This window comes from Dermochelys coriacea, chromosome 1 (genome assembly GCF_009764565.3).
Source record: "Dermochelys coriacea isolate rDerCor1 chromosome 1, rDerCor1.pri.v4, whole genome shotgun sequence".
NCBI classification, from domain to species: Eukaryota; Metazoa; Chordata; order Testudines; family Dermochelyidae; genus Dermochelys; species Dermochelys coriacea.
In genome coordinates, this window is record NC_050068.2 from 29,316,007 (window position 1) to 29,332,587 (window position 16,581).

Consider the following 16,581-nt stretch of genomic DNA (forward strand, 5'->3'; position numbering starts at 1 on the left):
AGCCTTATTAAAGACTGAGGCAAAGTATTTGTTTAGATATTGGGCCATGCCTAGGTTATCTTTAACCTCCGCTCCATCCTCAGTGTTAAGCAGCCCCACTTCTTCCTTCTTAGTTTTCTTCTTATTTATATGGCTATAGAACCTTTTACTATTGGTTTTAATTCCCTTTGCAAGGTCCAACTCTACTCGACTTTTAGCCTCTCTCACTTTATCCCTACATGTTCTGACCTCAATTAGGTAGCTTTCCTTGCTGATCCCTCCCATCTTCCACTCCCTATATGCTTTCTGCTTCTTCATAATCACCTCTCTAAGATGCTTGCTCATCCAGCTTGGTCTACAACTCCTTCCTATGAATTTTTTCCCCTTTCTTGGGATACAGGCTTCCAATAGCTTCTGTAGTTTTGATTTAAAGTAATCCCAGGCCTCCTCTACCTTTAGATCCATAAGTTCTTCAGTCCAATCCACTTCCCTAACTAATTTCCTTAATTTTTGAAAGTCAGCCCTTTTGAAATCAAAAACCCTAGTTGCAGATTTATTTTTGTTAATCCTTCCATTTAGTTTGAACTGAATTAGCTCATGATCACTTGAGCCAAGATTGTCCCCTACAACCATTTCTTCTATGAGGTCCTCGCTACTCACCAAAATTAAATCTAAAATGGCATCCCCTCTAGTCGGTTCAGCAACTACTTGATGAAGGAATCTATCAGCTATCGCATCTAGGAAAATCTGAGCCCTATTATTATTACTAGCACTGGTCCTCCAGTCTATATCTGGGAAGTTAAAGTCTCCCATGATCACGCAGTTTCCATTAGTATTTACTTGATTAAAGACATTAAAAAGGGCTCTATCCATATCCAAATTAGATCCTGGAGGTCTATAGCACACCCCAAGCACTATCGTAGGAGAGGCTTTACTAGTTTTCTTCCCCAATGTAATTTTTGCCCAGACGGACTCTGTCTTATCCATTGCATCGCTTCTTATTTCTTTACATTCTACCTCATCATTGATATACAATGCTACTCCACCCCCTTTACCTTTGTTTCTGTCTTTCCTAAACAGCACATACCCTTCAATACCTGTAGTCCAGTCATGACTACTATTCCACCATGTTTCTGTTATCCCTATAATATCTGGTTTCACTTCCTGCACCAGTAGCTCTAGTTCCTCCACTTCATTACCTAGACTCCTCGCATTGGTGTACAAACATCTTAATTTTTGCTGTTTGGACTCGCTCACATTTTGTACCCTTTTAGGCACAGTCATTCTACAGCCAGTATAACCTATTAGACTAGTATCCACACCGCCCTCGCTCCTTATATACATTCTCCTACCCATGGCTGTATCCTTTCTTACTTCATCTTCTTCCCTCTCAATGCTAAAATCTGGCGTGGAGATTTTCTGGACATCTCCCATCCATCTCCCCCCAATTCCTAGTTTAAAGCTCTCTTTATCAGTTGTGCCAGCCTCGATCCTAGAAGTCTATTTCTTTCCCTACTCAGATGAAGTCCACCCGAGAGAATTGACCTCTGTCCGTGAATGCCTCCCAGTGGCCATACATCCCAAAGCCCTCCTTATAGCACCACTGCCTAAGCCATCTGTTGACAGTCATAATCTTGTCAGACCTTTGTTGCCCTTCTCTAGGAACAGGAAGGATCCTGCTAAAGATCACCTGAGCCTCAATTTCCTTAAGTGTCTTCCCCAGCCTAGCATAGTCTCCCTTAATACTTTCCAGCGAGAATCTGGCTGTATCATTTGTTCCTACATGAAGGATAATTAGGGGATTCTTTCCCGCTCCCTTTAGGAGCCTTTTCAACCTCAGGTCTACATCCCGTATCTTAGCACCCGGAAGACAGCACACCCTTCTGTTCTCAGGATCAGCTCTAGTTACAGGCCTGTCTATTCTTCTCAATAAAGAGTCCCCGATCACATAGACCTGCCTTTTCCTGGTGACAGTGCTATTCTCCAGTCTCTCCCCTGTTCCCTCTGGCTGCAAGTTCTTTCCATTCCTATTTTCCCTTACAATCCTCTTCAACCCATCCTGTATCCTCCTGGGGCTCATATTTGGTGTAGTCTCCCTTGACTCTTCCCCTTTTTCTATAGGACTAGCCTCTCTTCTCTTCTTCCTTACCCTTCCACCTTCAACAAGTACCTGCTGAGCCCCTGCTTCATTTTCCAACTCTGCAAACCTGTTCCTAAGCTCTATTTCTCCTTCACTAGCCCGTCTTTTTCTCTGCCGGGTTCTTTGAGTCACATGTTTCCACTGACCACTTTCCTCACCCAGTCTCTCCTCAAAATTCCCCAGCCCTGCTTCCATCCCTGAGTCTGAGCTTTTCCCTTCAGATACCTCATATCTTTGCTCCATCATCTGCTCAAACCCCTTCCTAAACTCAACCAGACTTTCCACCTGCATCTCCAAACCTCGGATCTTTTCCTCCATCAGCTCTATCAGACGACATTTCATGCAGAAAAAACTCTTACCGGTTCCCCCCTCCAGGATCATGTACATACCACAGCTTCCACATCCAGTCATCCTCAATGTGTCTTTCACTACAGGAGTCACTCCCACAGCTGCCTCTGTATCTGTCATCTCCTTCCCACCTAAATCCTGTTAATCTGGGAAACACAAGCCACACCAAAAAGACCACACAACCCCCAGCAACAGCAAATGCCAAACAAGCACCACAAGCCAAACTCCCCTTGCAAACTCCCACTCAAACTCCCCTGTTTAGGCATCTTTATGGAATGAGAAACAGTTCAGGAGTTTTATACATCTGAGATGGAATGGTGGGAACTGACAAATAGGAGGCTGGACATCTGTAAACAAATTCCTGTTCAAATCCCTTCTCCCCCTCAGATGAAGGGGAGACTTGAACTAGGGCTCTCCCACATCCCAGGTGAATACCCTAACCACTGGGATGAAAGTATGGAGGGAGGTCCCTCATCCAATACCAAAAGAGGTTTCCAGCTGAGAATCCCAGTGGAGGGAGGCACATCCTTATAGCCAGGATTTAGGCACCTATCTCCAAGAAAGGGACAGGGCTTAGCATACCCCTTGGTTTGACATCTCCTATTACCTAGCTTAGGCAAGGAGCCACATAGCATGCTGGCTTTTAGGAATTCTGTTCTGAGGCATCTCTCTCTCTCCCTATTCACAATGCCTATGTTGTGAATCTAACTCCAAAGATACTTGTCTGATAGACTATAAGCTCCCTGGGGAAGGTCTTCTTAGTTGTATCTTCAGTGCCTGCCACAAAGGGGTCTGACATTGAATGGGGCTTCTAGCAACTTCAGTAATTACAATAATTTGCCTGAAATGCAAAACTGAAGCAAACTCTGGCCATGACAATAGAAGAAATGAGTTTAGAGCTTTCTGCTTTGTTGGTTCAGATGTGTTCAATTAGTCTTGCCCCACTACCTCCATGCTGGGTGCTTGACTTAAGGTGAAGGAAACCCAGCTGGAGAGAACAGGCTAGAGAGGGGAACAGAAGGTTGTGAGGAGCCAAAGGGCTCTGAAGGTCTGAGAATGGCTTCTCAGGAAAGAAAAGTGAGCACCCCAAAAAAGCCTAAGGAGGGGCTGAAGAGAGAGATAGAAGGGAGCATGGAAAGGGTGAAAGCTGAGCCCAATGCATGGGCAGAAGAGTGCTTGAGTTAGAGATGAGAAGGCAGACCCCTTGGGAAAAGGGGCTGGGCCAAAGATTTTGCATTTTGTTTGTTTTGGACAGAGACCCTGGAAGGGATGGACTCTTGTTAATGACTTAGCTGGAGGGCCAATTTACTGCACAAACCACCAAAGTCCAGACGAAGAAGAGACAGAAAGGCTGCAACCCCAGGTCTTGGCATGAGGAGGTGCACTGGGATGGTGAGTCAATTTTTTTCTGAACAAAAGTTTTGATTTAAAGAAATGAATTTTTGCAGTCTTTGCTGAACTTTCACTCAGGCAAATGCCCATTGCAATAGATAGGGCTAGACTGTAAGTTCACAATCTATTCTGTGTGAGAGATGGCAATAGCTTCACAGGCCTTGGGGTAGACCAGGGCTGTGACTCCGTCATAATTCCCCCCCTCCCCACTTTGCTCAGGGAAGGGAAGGAATAACTTCATCTCTTTTCATGAAGCAACAACTAACTACAGCCTGTATATCCAGCCAACTAATTTGAGTTGTGAGGCAAAAACAAGGCTACTCCCACTTTCTGCCTCTCTCCACATTTTTCTGCTCACAGAGTGGAATCTTGGGTGTACAGTTGTGAACTTGAGTGGTGTATCAGCTTTACAGCGTCTCTTCACATACGGGTGAATTTCTTGCAGAAAGTGCTGACGGCACTAGCCTCCCCCACCAGTGATGAACAACATTTGTCCTGCATTATCAGGAGTGCCATGTGGCAGACTAGGAGCTTGCAATTAGGGGTCCTTAGATTGAATGACAGATCTGATTCCCTGTGCCAAAGTAGTAAAAAGTAGTGTTCAGAGTTCAATAAGCAGAAACCTCATAATTTGATACCTCATCTTGCCAGTTAAATGATAAATCAGTTTGGTCTTATCATCTTGGCCAGATAAACAGTTTCCTGGGGCTAATGAGGCTCATTGTATAAATTGACAACATTCTCTTGCTTTTTTAGTTAAAAAAAATAAACATATGGTATGGGATGTTATGTTACCATCTTCTGTTTTTATTTATTTTGAGAAATTTCTGCAGTGCAGTGTACAGCTAATGATTAAAAGGTGAACAAATTACAGTTTTTTTCTTGTTTGGGCACAGTGTTTCTTTCTTAGTGATATGTTAGGGCTTTTACTGCACAGTACATTAAATAAAATCCTACATCACATACAACATGCCATGCATTAGGAGTATGTGAAAATTACAAAAACATAACAGTAGCATCTTCTGCCCTGAATGAGGTAAGGATCCTGTGGGAGAGAAGTTGTAATTAAATAAATATGCAAAGAAGGACAGGATTAAGGCTGCATGGATTCTTAATTTTGGTATTTGTGAACTTTTGAGCACTTCACTTTGCAGTCTTACTATGGTTGTTCTAATGTAATTTTTCAACTGGAATATATTTGTTAAACACATATGATATGCTGTAATACAAAGAGGAATTTCTTATATACCATACATACTTGAAATTACAATACATGCAGTCTTGAGACTTGCCTTGATTAAGTCTTGGTTTGTAAAAAATCAAGCAATCTTGAGCCCAGCTATCCTTTGGCCTCCAAAATATCTTGGTCATTAACTCGGGGCTGTGTCTTACTCTGAGAAACTGTCCTGAAATTTTCGGTACAATTATCAGCGTAGTATTAATCCAAGATATTGTATCAACTCCAAATATGCATAGCTCAAAACCAACTCAGCTGACATTTCTCAGGCTTTAGAATTAATTTGTACATCTCATTAAATTTTTGTAAACTTGTGAATAGTTAGTTTCTTTTATGACTGCTTTTTTAATGATTGTCCAACAGTACCTAGAAATGCTCAATCTGTTTAGTTTCTCTTATCTAAAAGATCATGAGGTAACTTGATAATGGTGTGTACAAGTACATTCAAGGGGAAACACTTTCCAAGCAGCATAAGAACCAATGACTAGAAGCTGAAACCAGACAAATTCAAATTAGAAATAAGGCTCAAAATTAACCATTGGAACAAGCTATCAAGATGAATTCTGCATGTCTTCAAATCAAGACTGGATGCCACTCTGAAAGATATGCTGTCAAGGTTCCTTCCTCACTCTGAACTCTAGGGTACAGATGTGAGGACCTGCATGAAAACCCCCAAAGCTTATTTTTACCAACTTAGGTTAAAACTTCCCCAAGGTACGAACTATATTACCTTTTTTCCCTGGACTTTATTGCTGTCACCACCAAGCAACAAATACATATCAGCGAAAGAGCCCGTTTGGAAACGTCTTCCTGCCCAAAATTCTCCCAAACCCTACACCCCCTTTCCTGGGGAACGCTTGATAAAAATCCTCACCAATTTCCATAGGTGAACACAGACCCAAACCCTTGGATCTTAAGAACAAAGAAAAAGCAATCAGGTTCTTAAAAGAAGAATTTTAATTGAAGAAAAAGTAAAAGAATCACCTCTATAAAATCAGGATGGTAAATACCTTAGAGGTTAATCAGATTCAAAACATAGAGACTCCTTCTGGGCTAAACCTTAAGTTACAAAAAGACACAAAAACAGGAATATACATTCCATTCAGTATAACTTATTTTATCAGCCATTTAAACAAAACAGAATCTAACGCATATCTAACTAGATTGCTTACTGACTTTTTACAGGAGTTCTGACCTGCATTCCTGCTCTGGTCCCAGCAAAAGCAACACACAGACAGAGAGAACCCTTTGTTCCCTCCCCTCTCTCCAGCTTCGAAAGTATCTTGTCTCCTCATTGATCATTTTGGTCAGGTGCCAGCAAGGTTATCTTTAGCTTCTTAACTCTTTACAGGTGAAAAGATTTTTTTCCTCTGACCAGGAGGAATTTAAAGGTGGCTAGCCTTCCCTTTATATTTATGACATATGCTTTAGTCAAATAAGTTGCAGGGCCCAATACAGGTATAATAGGATGAATTCTATGGCCTGTGTTTTACAGGAGTCAAAGTTGATGATCTAATGTTCCCTTTGCCCTTGAAACCTATGAACCTAGAACAAAGAGTAGGTGTTCCTTTTTTAAAGCTCTGTGAATAAATCTAAATATGTCATGGGGTTGGTATACCCTATCACCCTTTACAGAGGGGGAAAGTGCGTTATAGCCCCGTGACTGAGTACAAATGACCACCCTTAACCTCGGGCAGTATGGTCTAATAGCCAAAACCAATATGGCTGCCCTCCTCCCCAGGTTTGCATGGCCTAGTTCCCAGGGGGAAGTGGGCAACCCCCCAGGGGTGGGTGGCAGCTGGGGTAGTGGAACCTGGGCCCTCCCTGCCCCACTGGGTCCCAACCCTGGGCCCTGATAGCAGCAAATGGATTTGCCATCAGGTCAGCAGGGATCCATCTGAAACATGCTGCCTTCATCCTGGTTCCACAACAGGATCAATGTCTAGTTCCCCTGGGTTACTTTCTACCCTGTTTCCCAGCAATGCTCTCCACTGGTCCCTTGGGCCTCTGGGATCATTGGCTTGTGAAGCTCCCATCCACTCTTGGGCTTCTCTGAGCAGCTGGCAATTGGCCTGGATCTTAGCATTCTTGGACCCCGCAATACAGCACTCCCACAGCTCCCAGGAAGAAGCCTGCAGTGTGCATCCTCTCTCCTCAGCAGTCAGTCCTGCCTGAGTCCCTTTTATACTGAGACCCTAGCTGGAGCATACCCGGGGTGAAAGTAAAGGGAAGGGAAGGAATAATTTCATCTCTTTTCATGGAGCAACAACTAATTACAGCCTGTATATCCAGCCAACTAATTTGAGTTGTGAGGCAGAAACAAGGCTGCTCCTACTTTCTGCCTCTCCTCACATTTTCCTGCTCACAGAGGAATCTAGCCCCAAAGATACTTGTCTGACAGACTATAAGCTCCCTGGGGAAAGTCTTCTTAGTTGTATCTTCAGTGCCTTCCACAAAGGGGTCTGATATTGAACGGGGCCCCGGACCCTTTAAAGTGCAGCCGGAACACTGCCGCCGCTACACCGGGGCTCCGGCAGCAGGGCTCTGGTGGCGCTTTAAAGCCACTACGGGGAGTCCCGGGGGCACTTTAAAGCACCAGCCTGGGGAAGCCGGTCTGGTCCGGCACAGCATACCAGCTCTTGCCAGTATACCATACCGGACTGGACCGGCTTACTTTTACCTCTGAGCATACCCAGTAGTGGCGAAGGGGCATGGCTTCCTCTGCCCACAATATGGGATTAACCCCTTCTTGTCCAGTATGTGGCTGGTACACCCGGTCACAAAATACAGTAACTGCTTAGGCCAGTGACAAAATAAGTCTCTTGTTGCTCTTTTTTTCTTATCTGCACGGCAAAGCCCACACAGCTAAGAATGAGTAAGTTGGATTCTACTTCATCAACAGACGTAGTCTGGAAATTTGGCTCAGGGGTACCTGTGTAAACGGATTGAGAAATTAAACTGCATGTACCTCACTGAAGGCCAGATTTTGCCTGCAGAAACCAATTATAGGAGGCAAACAGGATGGTAAGAAACCGGTTTGACTCTCAGCTTTAGGCTCAGATTGTATGGCTGGCAGAGAGGAAGAAAAAAATGTTACTTGTAAACTGAACACATTTCATGCAAAAGTCATTGAGTCCTAGTCAAATGGAACCCTAATTGGGTCAGTTTTACAGAGAGGAACCACATTTTAAAAGGTCATGTCTGTATCTTTCAGTCTTTGGGATAGTTAATTGTATGTTTTATTGTTATGCATTTTGCATCCAGCTCTTTATTTGCTGAACCAACCATAGCAAAGTTTAAGAGTAGGTAACAAATCTGATTATGCAAATACTCTAATACTGACTAATCTTTCAATTATTAATTATTATTAATTGAGATATTTGCTTCCGCACTTATTTCTAAAATTTAAAGTAATGTTTGTACTGTATTGCCATGAGCTAGAAAGGACTCCTGCAGTGCATCTTGAAGAATTTCTCAGGCTTTTACCAAATGTTGTTCAGCAGCCCTGAAAGTATGTTCAATTAGCTAACAGTTGTGATTGATCCTCCTTGCACCCCTATTGGGATTTTTGATAGAACAGTATAAGAATAAAGCCAAATAAACAGGATAATTAGTGAGCTATTGCATTTGCTTCTGCAGCCAAAGGGAACCCAGAGCTACCTGGGATGTGTTAAAGGTAGGGGAGTCCCTAACACATAGCTCCCAGAAACCCTAACCCCATGTGAGCCCCCTTGTTAGCAGTCCATAGCATGAAGGCTTTTCATGTTAGGGAGTGGTCTGGGTTGAATGGTGATATGGTCAAAGTTGACATCAGCTTTGTAAGGCACTGTGCCCCTCCTAGCCCATGGGAATCATTGATTAGGATTGTATTGATCGTGTCTGCATTACGTTATATGTTGTACTTACTGCACCAAAAACCCACCCCAAGGAGTTTAGGGAGCAGCTTCTATCAGAGGAATTGCATACCAGGAGTTGTGGTGCCATGAAGGCTAAGCAGTCTGGCCTAGTTATTACTGGTAGTAAATATCTATTATAGTAATGCCCAGAAGCATGTTAGGATTGGGATCCCATTGTGCTGTGCTCTGTATATACACAGAAAAGGGAAACCCCTGCCCTGAAGTTCTTGTAAGCTAAAGGAAATAAACTGTAAGTCCCCAAGGAAGCTTTCTGCAGATTTCAGGTGCCAGGCCACACATCTCTACAGTCCTGTAGTTCAGAAGTGGCTAAGTCATGAGCAAGTTTGTAGTGCCACCCAAAAAGTAATATCATTCTGCAATACATCCCCTGGCATCAAATATGTACCTTATTCTATATAAAACCTCATTGATCCTGTTGCTTGCCTCCAATCTCCTTCTCAGAATATATTTTAACCATGCAAATGGACATAGAATGTGTTTGTAGGTAGCTGAACAGTTGCATAGTATAATGACAGGGTGAGAGTCTAGGTCTCCCTAATGATTCAGTTCCTATTGGAGAAGTTGGAAAATGCCTGCCAGAGTGGTTAAATGTTGCTTTTGTTTTAAGATAACTTGGTTTCATTTATTGTGGAACTCTTAAAAGCTTGTGCCATTTTGAAAGAATCTTCTATTTCTATTGGAATTCCCATTAGACAGCTGGGGAATACAAGGGATAGAGTCTTTCCAAACAGTAGAACTTAAGTGTGCCTACTGTAGCTTAGATGTGGTGGTTGGAGGGGAGAAGCTGGATGATTTGTGCATAAAGATAAATGACACTCTTGTTCCTCAATGTTTCCTATAAACCAAGCACTCATGTGAAGGAAGAGTTGCGTACACTGTGAGTAAAATCCTGACCCCAATGAATTAATGGTAAAACTCCAATTGAATTCACCTGCCTGGGTTTCACGTATGAGTCTCATTCTCCCACCTCATTTACTCCAGGCATAATTCCATTGACTTCAGTGCAGTTACTCCAGATTTACAGCTATAAGTGAGATCAAAGTAAGGCCTATTTTCTGTCCAGTGTGGCTGAGGCTGGGCACCCAGGGTTAGCTCTGCTCTCCTGATTTTTCTCAGATAGTGAAGAATAGTGGAAACAAGCTAAAGGAGCAACTAATTCTCCTTGCTAATCTGCAAATCTGATGATTATCGCATAAAGCTCTGTTGTTTCACTCCATTTCTCAGCAAAGACCTGATAACACAGAGCTGTAGGTAGGTTTCATATTACAAGTTCATTACTTCCATTAAGTAACATATATTATATTTATCAGCACACTAGGAATAATAATACCTCACTCTTATATAGTTCTTTTCATCAGGAGGTCTCAAAGGGCTTTACAAAGGAGGTCTGTATCATTATCCCCATTTTACAGATGGGGAAACTGAGGCCAACAGCAGAGCCAGGAATAGAAGTCCTGTCTTCTGAGTCTCAGGCCAGTGCCTGGAAATAGAATCCTAAATAGTGAAAACTGAACTACACTTGTCAAAATAAACAGTAATATGATAACTGTATGGAATTGTCAAGCTCAGCTGCTTTTTTGGCTAACCTGCACTATGTGGTGATCCAAATGATCTCCCAGTCATTACTACAAATATAGAGCCAGGTTGTCCCTATTAATACTTGATGCTAAGAAAGGCACAAAGGAAGCCATTTGCCCTGGACAATAACAATGTGTGTTTAGTCTTACCAAACCAATAAACAATGCTACATATTCTTGGGCATCATATACTGGTACATTTGCTATTATGTACCTGTATAAATGCATAAAGCATTCCTGTAATAATCTCTGGCCTTTATGTGTCTGGAAAATGAAAGAAGAACTTGAACAGTGTGCCCTTGTTGCCAAGAAGGATAACGGCATTTTGGGCTGTATAAGTAGGAGCATTGCCAACAGATTGAAGGACATGATCATTCCCCTCTATTTGGCACTGGTGAGGCCTCATCTGGAGTACTATGTCCAGTTTTGGACCCCACACTACAAGAAGGATGTGGAAAAATTGGAAAGAGTCCAGTGGAGGGCAACAAAAATGATTAGGGGGGTGGAGCACATGACTTATGAGGAGAGGCTGAGGGAACTGGAATTATTTAGTCTGCAGAAGAGAAGAATGAGGAGGGATTTGATAGCTGCTTTCAACTATCTGAAAGGGGGTTCCAAAAAGGATGGATCTAGACTGTTCTCAGTGGTGGCAGATGATAGAACAAGGAGTAATGGTCTCAAGTTGCAGAGGGGTAGGTTTAGGTTGAATATTAGGAAAAAAAATTTCACTAGGAGCGTGGTGAAGCACTGTAATGCGTTATCTAGGGAGGTGGTGGAATCTCCTTCCTTAGAGGTTTTTAAGGTCAGGCTTGACAAAGCCCTGGCTGGGATGATTTAGTTGGGGATTAAGTTCTGCTTTGAGCAGGGGGTTGGACTAGATGACCTCCTGAGGTCCCTTCCAACCCTGATATTCTATCATGCTATGATTCTAAGTCTTGCCCTCCTCCTCTCTCTCATAGCTCAGGATCAGTAATTCTCTATACATGGGGGTGCAAAGTGACCTCTCCCTTGGACCCTAGAGACATATATCACCTCAAAGGAACAGAAGAGGCAAGGTCAGTGTGCTTTGGTCCACAGAGTTGGTTAGGTTCTTAAGGGGCAACAGGCTGCTATGTCCCTAAGGTGTAACTTGCTCTCATTGCACGCTGGGGAACTCAAGGAGGATTTGATCCTTCTGAGAGACTGTGAGCTACTTGTGTAAAAATACAAGTGAATGAATGTTTGCATCAAAATTCATTTCAAACCCTGCTCTCATTCATAATATTTTAACTCATCATCTGAGCAGGGACAGAGCAATACAATGTTCCTTGAGTGACCAACCACAATGTGTATAGTGAATTATAGCTTGTATATGCTCAGCACAGCCATCTCAGTGATTAGCTCCTGGACAGTCTACAGGCTGAAATTTGTACATATATAAAAGAAAAATCCATCAAATGAACAATATGTAAATCTCAAAGTCTGCCTGCAGATAACCCACAAACTAGAGAATGGGTTGAATTTATTAAATTCATTGTGGACAACAAATAGTTTGTCCAGCTTTTATTTTTTTTTGAGCAGTCAGGGAATGTGTGTTCCTTCTTAAGCCTGCCAGTCAAATCAAGTTAATTTTTGTGTATTCATTAAGGCCTCAATTTAGAGTTGAGCACATGCTTGAGTTGGGATTGAGCTGAATTGGGATATGAACTTCTACTTGGTTACAATACTGCAACTCTAATTGCTGTATATTGTGCCTGGTTAGGATACCCAGATGTTTTCCTCATTTTCGTCTCATTCTATCTAAAATCGCTAAAGAAAGTACACACACACACACACTTTCAGAACAAAACTAGGCCCCAACTGATAGCACACAGGTAGAGTGCAGCACAGAATCTGGAGCATTTGAATGTAACTTGAACAATCCAGGGACATAGACAAACCTGGATAGTTGTTAGCGTAATCACATGACCTACCTCATGGAGGACAGAATTCATATCTTCTAGCTTTACAGACACTGGTTCCCAACATAAAAAGATCATCCAGGTTTATATAAATTTTCCTGCTCAAAGGGTGTGGTCAAGTGTCTTTCCCAGGGTCTGGGTGGAACTGGGGAATGGATGAAATCAAGTTAATCGTGATTCAATCCTGATAAGACTGGAGATGATTAAGGTGGGTTGAGGAAAGCAACCACAAAAGTTAGCAAAGGCTGTTCTGGGCAAGGAGAACCCCTGTACTGCAAGGTGAAACCACACAATCATCAGAATGGAGGACTCTCAGCCCGCAGGATTTAAATCCTATTCTACGGGTGATGGTCTTTTGCCCAGATAGATGGTGATATCAGATGACACTTCTCCCTCTGAGCATTTATTGGGGATATGTCCTTCCATATGCTGCTCCTTCTCCTTACACATGTGAAAATTGAGTGATGTGAGACTCAAATTGCACCTCTTGGAGCAATCCATGAAGATGGCCTCCAATTCAGGGGAGGAAACATCATCCAAGATGAAACCAAGGAGACTTTGATCAGCTAGTGCTTCAGCAACTAGGCACACCTCCCATTCCAATGTGGAGAAGAGATCAAAAGTACAGCTAAATTGGTATCAGCACATGGAATCCCTGCACAAGCACCTCCTTAGCACTGAGCACATCCGTGCTGTCTTCATCAAGACCAACCCTGGGAGAGAAATAGAGACTTTGAACAGTCCAGGCTGGATGCCAACTAGAATTGCAAAAGTAGCCCCATGTAGTCATCAAACCCATTCCAGAAGACAGACTCTAAATCCAAAAAAAGGCCATCAAGGCCCTCGAGTTTGAGGGACAGTATCAAAGCACCAACAGCAAAGAAAGCCAGGAAGCCCACAGAACTGACATCAACACTGAGAGAGGAACCCTTACAGAAGCCAAGGTTTGCTTTTGAGGATCCTCTTTCACACTTCCTCCTGCACTGATACCATTGCCGAAACAGTGCCCTTTGGCAATTAGAGAGACAAAGTGAGTGAGTTAATATCTTTTAGTGGAACAATGTCTGTTGGTGAGAAAGGCTTTAAAGCTTAGCTCATGCACCTTGTCTTTCTAATAGCTGGGGGCAATTTAGCTACACCAACACTTTGATAATAGCATTCTCTAAGCCAGTCTTCTTCTTCCCCTCTCCAGGCCACTCCTTCTCTCTTTAGTCCAGCAGGGAGCCCTCCACTGAGAAATTGGAACAACACCCTTAGGGTTACCCTAGGAGCACAGCTACAGCACTGGCAATGGATGGGCCACTGACAATCTGGCTAATACCAATTTAATCTGTTATCATGGTCTTCTTGAGGTTAGTTGTTCCATTGGTCTTGGAGCAATGCTTCATCACTTCTTGCCACAAAGAAAAAGAAGTCCTGAGTAATTACAGGCCTATCAATCTGACATTGATCCCAGGCAAGATAATGGAGTAGCTGATGTGGGACTTGACCAATTATGAATTAAAGGAGGGTAATATAATTAATGACAATCAACTTTGGTTTATGAAAAATAGATCCTTTAAACTAATTGATATCTTTTCTGATAAGTTTGATAAAAACAATTGCATTAATTTAATATACGTAGGTTTTGGTAAGGCATTTGACTTGGTACCACATGACTCTTTGATCAAAAAACTAGAACATAAAATTAATATGGTACACATTAAATGGATTAAAAGTTGGCTTAGTGGTAGGTCCGAAAATATGGCTTCATCAGGAACTCTTTACTGACCTGAAAATTAAAAAAGAATCCTACCAAAAAGTGGGAATATGGACATATCACTAAGGAGGAATACAAAAGAATAACTCAAGCATGCAGGGACAAAATCAGAAAGGCTAAGGCACAGCATGAGTTACCCTTACCTAGGGAAGTAAAACACAATAAGAAGAGATTCTTTAAATGCATTAGGAACAAGAGAAAGATTAAGAAAAGTGTAGTCCTCTACCTAGTGAGGAAGGAGAGCTAGTAACTGATGACATCAAAAAGGCTGAGGTGTTTAATGTCTATTTTGCTTCACTAAAAAGGTTAATGGTGACCAGATACTCAACACAATTAATATTAACAAGGGAGTAGGAAGGTAAGCCAAAATGGGGAAAGAACAGGTTAAAGAATATTTAGATAAGCTTGCTGTATTGAAGTTGTCAGGGATTGATGAAATTCATCCTAGGGTACTTAAGCAATTAGCTGAAGCAATCTCAGAACCATTAACAATTATCTTTATAGTGAATCACAAACGGAATGAGTAAACAATGTGATGCAACCGCAAAAACAGCTAATATCATTCAGGGCTGTCTATTGTCGGGAGTGTCATATGTAAGACAAAGGAGATAATTGTCCTGCTCCACCCAGCACTGGTGAGGCCTCAGTTGGAGAACTGTGTCCAGTTCTGGGTACCACACTTGAGGAAGGAGAGGAGAGAGTCTAGAGGAGAGCAACAAAAATGATAAAAAAAATTAGAAAATCTGACCTAAGAGGAAAGATTAAAACTGGGCATGTTTAGTCATGAGAAAAAGGAGACTGAGGAGGGAAGCCTGATAAGTCTTCAAATATCATAAAGTCTGTTATAAAGACGACTGTGATCAATTGTTCCCCATATCCACTGAAGGTAGGACAAGAAGTAATGGCCTTAATCTGCAGCAAGGGAGATTTAGGCTAGATATTAAGAAAAAACTTCCTAATTATAACAGAAGTTATGCTCTGGAATAGGCTTCCTAGGAACATTGTGGAATTCCCACAATATGCAGGACCCATAGGCGGCTGGACTTGGTGACTTCTTGAGGTCCCCTCCAGCCCAATCTTTCTATGATTCTATGAAAATGTAATTAGAAATGGAAAGTCATCATTGAACAAGAATGTTTCTAGGGGGGTCCGACAGGGGACTGGTTCTTAACCACACACTATTTAACATTTTTATTAATAAAATCATCACTGATAAATGTTGCAGGTGACAAATTGGAGAAGTGGTAAATAATGAAGCCAAAAGGTCACTGGTACAGCGTGATCTGGATCTCTTGATAAGCTGGGCACAAGTAAACAATATGTGTTGCAATATGGCTAAATATAAATGTATTCATCTAGGAACAAAGAATATAAGCAATTCTTACAGGATGTGGGACTCTACCTTGGGAAGCAGTGATTCTAGAAAAGATTGGGATGGTGATGGCTTATAATCAGCTGAACATGAGCTCCCAGTATGACACTGTGGCCAAAAGTGCTAAAGCAATCTTGGAGGCATAAACAGAGGAATCTCAAGTAGGAGAAGGGAAGTTATTTTACCTCTGTATTTTGCACTGGTGCAAATGCTGCTGGAACACTGTATCTAGTTCTGGTGTCCTCAATTCAAGAAGGAGGTTGAAGTTGATAAATTTGAGAGGGTTCAGAGATGAGCCACAAGAATGATTATAGGATTTGAAAATATGCCTTATATTGGAAGACTCAAGCAGCTTAACAAACAGAAGGTTAAGAGGTGACTTGATTACAGTATATAAGTACCTACCTGGGGAACAAATATTTAATAATGGTCTCTTCAAACTAGCAGAGAATGGTATAGCATGATCTAATGCTGGAAGTTGAAACAAGAAAAATTCAGACTGGAAACAAGGTGTAAAATTTTAACTGTGAGAATGATTAACCATTGGAACAACTTACCCAGAGTTGTGATGAATTCTTCCTCACAAGCAATTTTTAAATCAATGTTGGATATTTTTCTAAAATTTATGCTCTCAGAATCATTTTGGGGATGTTCTACAAGCTATGTTATACAAGAGGTCAAACTAGATCACAAATAGTCCCTTCTGGTCTTGGGATCTATGAATCTGACCGGGAAGAGGAGCCAGGTGAGCTGGCGGAACAAGTCTAGGTTATGCTTCACTATTCAACATGCTGAGTTCCACAGCACACACAAGAATTGCCCTGCCAATTAATATGAGCTAATTGGACCCTGCAAAGATCCTTTGGCATACCTGGCCTTGTTCTTCTGATTTCAAAGGGAGCAGAGAAAAGAACCCAACT